At 45.0% G+C, this 4,705-nt stretch overlaps 1 pseudogene; it reads right to left on the bottom strand.

Moving 5' to 3' along the window:
• Positions 1-3,852: 3,852 nt before the first annotated feature.
• LOC102814117 lies at positions 3,853-4,338 on the bottom strand (annotated as a pseudogene).
• Between the last annotated feature and the right edge of the window lie 367 nt (positions 4,339-4,705).

Below are 4,705 nucleotides of genomic sequence, written 5' to 3'. Positions count from 1 at the left end.
CTGAATTCCAAGTGACCTATAGCTGGTGTTTCTTGAACATGTTAACCTCATTCCCTCCTTCTAGATGTTCCCATTGCCTGGGACCATCTTTCTCTCCTGGAGCAGCTGGTAGATTAGAACTGCTGACCTTGCGGTTAACAGCCCAACTTGTAACCCACTATGCTACCAGAGCTCTTCGCAGGTATATATGTTGTTGTTGTTATGTGCCGTCGAATTGGTTCCGAGTCATAGTGACTCTGTATAGGGTTTCCGAGGAGCAGCTGGTGAGCTTGAACCACTGACCTTGCAGTTAAAACTGACTTTGCAGTCCATGCATTAACCCACAGTGCCACACCAGGACTCCATGCATATGTATTGTTGTTGTTGTTAAGTGCTGTTGAGTCAGTTCCAACCCATAACAATCCTGTATAGGGTTTCTGAGGAGGAGCTGGTAAGTTTGAACCACCGACTTTTCCATTCAAACCAATTTTGCAGTCTGATGCATTAACCCACAGTGCCACACCAGGACTCCATGTATATGTATATAGAGGTTTATATCAAAGAAATGGCTCACACAGTTGTAGGCAAGTTCTAAGTCTGTGGATCAGATGTCAGGCTGAAGGTTTGCCTTGACTCCCATAGCTGCAGGAGCTAATGAACCCAAGTTTGGCACATCAGACAACAGGTTCTGGCTGCAGAGGCAAATAAATCCAAGGTTGGCAGCTAAGATGGCAGGTTGCTGATGACTCCCAGGGTCAGCAGGCAAGATAGCAGGCCTTTGGCTCAAGTCCAAAGAACTGGAGGTCAAATGAGAAGCCAGATGTAGGGTCAAGACCCAACAACAAGCAAAAAGCTTTGCCCAAGTGTCTAATATATTGGAAGGAGGCCATGGTCCTGAGGAGACTGCCTTTCAGTTGACTGGCTGCTCATAGTAGATCTTATCATGGGGGATACTACGTCTTAACTGCCTAACTCCCAAGAATCCTGGCCCAGTCACTTGACACAGAACCTCAACTATCACAAATGCTTAGAAGGATCAGGAGTCATTTGGGAGGTAAAATCGACAAGAATTACTTAAGGACTAGGAATGAAAGCTGAGGGATGTGCGTATGTTTTGATGACACTGAAGTTTTAGACCTGTTGCAACCCTTGGAAGGATCCTGGTGGCTCCATGGTTAAGCAGTTGGCTGTTAACTGAAAGTGAGGAGAGGCCACTCACTCTGCAGGAGAAAAACATGCCTGCTTCTGTAAAGGTTGTTGTTGTTGTTAAGTACCGTGGAGTGGGTTCCGACTCATAGTGACTCTGCACAGGGTTTCTGAGGCTGAAAATCTTTACGGGAGCAGAATGCCTCATCTTTCTCCCACGGAACAGCTGGTAGTTTCGAACTGCCGACCTTCAGGTTAGCAGCCCGATTCATAACCACTACTCTACCAGAGCGCCTTCTGTAAAGATTACAGTCTTGGAAACTGCCTGGGGCAGTTCTTCTCTGCCTTATAGAGTCGATGTAAATTGGAATCAACTGGATGGCAAGGGTTTTGATTTTTGTTTTGGTGACAACACTTGAAAAAAATTAAATTGTTCCTAATTTAGAGGAAGAAGCCAAGCCTCAGAGACATTAATTTGACACAGAGGAGTGGCTCCCCAAAGATGCCTATGTCCTAATCCCTGGGGCCTGTGAATAGGTTATGTTACCTGGCAAGGGGGGGATTAAAGTTGCTGATGGAATTCAAGTTATTAATCTGATGACCTTGAGATGAGGGAGATGATCCAAGATTATCCAGGTAGGCCCAACCAACTCACAGGTGATCTTATGAATGAAAATGGGAGGCAGTAGGGCTAGAGTCAAGGAGCTCTGGTAGTGTAGTGGTTACAAGTAAGGCTGCTAACCTCAAGGCCAGCAGTTCAAAACTATCAGCTGTTCTGCAGGAGAAAGATGAAGTTTTCTACTCCTGTAAAGACTTACCACCTTGGAAACCCCATACAAGGTCGCTATGAGTCACAATTGACTCCACGACACACAACCACCACCACCAGAGCTAGGGTCAGAGTCAATGAGAGGGTCAAGGATGCTATGCTGCTGGTTTTGATGATGGAAGAAGGAGCCATTAGTAGGCAGCCTCTAGAAGCTGGAAAAGGCAAGGAAACTCTCCCCTGGAACTTCCAGAAGGAACACAGCCCTGACAATCCCTTGATTTTAGCTCAGGGAGACCAGTTTTGGACTTCTGATCTCATTACTGTTAACATGATAAAATTATGCTATTTTAAGCCAATAATTTGTTATAGCAGTAATAGGAAATGAAAATATTTATTGATTCCAGTACATCATTCAAGAGACTGTGAACCATAAGGTTGGCAGTGCAAACCCAACAGCTGCTCCTCAGAAACCCTGTTCAGTGTTGTTATGAGTTGGAATCCATTTGAAAGCACTTAACAACCACAACCACAATGGTAGTGAACACCTGTGGTAGTAACCAGGCAGATGAGTCCCTGACTGAAGAGTCTGGTTGCCTTATTTTCCCAATTAGAATCCTTAAAAGACAGGACCAATATCTTCTCTTCTTCCTTATTTCCTATAGTACCTACTATAGGGTTGGGTGTATACATCTACTGCTGTTGAGTTGATTCCAACTCATAGCAGCCCATGTAGGACAAAGTACAACTGCTCCTTAGGGTTTCTGAGACTAAAGTTTGATAGGCGCTGTCAGCCTCATCTTTCTCCTGTGAAGAGGCTACTGGGTTTGAACTTCTGGCCTTATTGGAAGCCCAATGTTTAGCCAACAGCACCCCTGATTAATTTGCTCTTACTGATTGATTAATTGTGAACGCCTTGAAAGCAGAAACTGTGCCATTTTCTTAGTGTGTCCCTGAACAAATGACTTCTTATCTTGTACCTCAGTTTTCTCATCTGTAAAACAGATGACAAAAAAAAAAAAAAAAAAAAAAGCAAGATACAGTCTTGCTTGCTTGAAAGTGAAGAGGACTTAAAATACTTACTGATGAAGATCAAAGAGCACAGCCTTTGGTATGGATTGCATCTCAATGTAAAGAAAACAAAAATCCTCATCACTGGACCAATAAACAACGTTGTTATCAAGGGAGAAAAGATTGAAGTTGTCAAGGACTTCATTCTTCTTGGATCAACTATCAACACTCATGGAAGCAGCAGTCAAGAAATAAAATGACATGTTGCATTAGGCAAATCTGCTGCACAAGAACAAGGCTTTTTTTTTTTTTTAAGTTAAGAAGCCCCCGTTCTCTGGTAACAGTCATGACACAATTACTCTGTGGATTACAGCACTTACTTGATTTTCTCCTCCACAGACAGTAAGTAAGCTCCATGAAGAAAGGGACACAACCTGTCTTGTTCAAAACTGGACTCCAGATGCATTATACACAGTAGGCATTCAATAAGTATTTTTTGAATAAATTGAGTAAACGAGTGACAGGCTATACTCATACCATGCTGTTTCCAGAAGGCTGTTGGGAGGCAGGATAGCAGTAGTCCCACTGCACTAGGTACTAAGGAGTTCTCTTTCACTTACAGACAATGCTTGAAGGTAGCCTATTAGCAGGATGGTTTGAGGGAGGGAGGAGTGTTGCTAAAAACAGCAATGACATCTTGTCTTATTTCATCCTCCATCTCCTCCTCACTTGTCAGTCCTACTTCAGGACTGCTGAAAGGACTACTGCAGGAAAGGGTTAGCAGTAAAGCAGGGACGGAGTCATTTCCAAAGAGATACATCCACTACCACGCCTTCCCTTGGGTGCCTAAGTACAGAGTCCGGTTTCCCCAAGGCTCAGGCTGGAGAATGGCCACACTGAGCTCCATCAGTCAGTCTCTACAGACGTGCTGTGTAGGCACGGACCCACTGCTAGCTACAGGCCCTAGGCTCTGCCTCTCCATCACCACCATCCTCCTCCTCATCGGACTATGCCAAGGGTGTGTCTGTGCCACCGTCACTCGGATTTGGGCTGTGCAGGTTGGTGGAGGAGTCAGAGGATGAGGAGGAGCTCTGTGATGTGGTCCTGTCAAATGTGGACACTAACAGGTTCCTTTCCTCTGGATGGTCATCCACTCCAGTCGTCTGGGGAGTTGGTGGAGAATCTTCGCAAGACAAAAAGACATCTGCTCCATCCTGATACCCAAGGTCATTAAGTTCCACCTGCTCTAGTGTGTCCATGTTCACTTCCATGGATGAGATACTACCTACGGGAGGTCTCCGTGACTCAAGATGCAGGTGGGACCGGGGGAAGACAAACTCTGTCTCTGGCTGTAAAATGTCCTTAAAGAATTTCTGTCGCTCCTGAAGGCGGAACTGCTGGTACTCCAGGGTTGCATGAGGATTTAGGTCCATGTTAGCTCCTACAGCACCTGCGCCCCTACCTCAGTGCTCATGTTGGTCCCACACAAGACCTTTTAAAAGCGTTGAAGAGCAAAGATATCAGCTTGAGGACTAATGTGTGCCTGACCCAAGCCATGATATTTTCAATAACCTCATATTCATGCAAAAACTAGACAGTGAATAAGGAAGATCGTAGAAAAATTGACGCATTTGAGTTATGGTGTTGGAGGTGAATATTGAAAGTGCCATGGGCTGCCAAAAGAACCAACAGATCCATGCTGGAAGAAGTGCAGCCAGAGTGCTCTTTGGGGGCCAGGATGGCCAAACTTCATTTCTCATACTTTGGACATATTGTCAGCAGGGACCAGTCAGTAGAGAAGGA

The sequence above is a fragment of the Chrysochloris asiatica genome, unplaced genomic scaffold (genome assembly GCF_000296735.1).
Source record: "Chrysochloris asiatica unplaced genomic scaffold, ChrAsi1.0 scaffold00008, whole genome shotgun sequence".
Classification (NCBI taxonomy): Eukaryota; Metazoa; Chordata; class Mammalia; order Afrosoricida; family Chrysochloridae; genus Chrysochloris; species Chrysochloris asiatica.
This window is presented reverse-complemented; position numbering and strand designations above follow the sequence as displayed.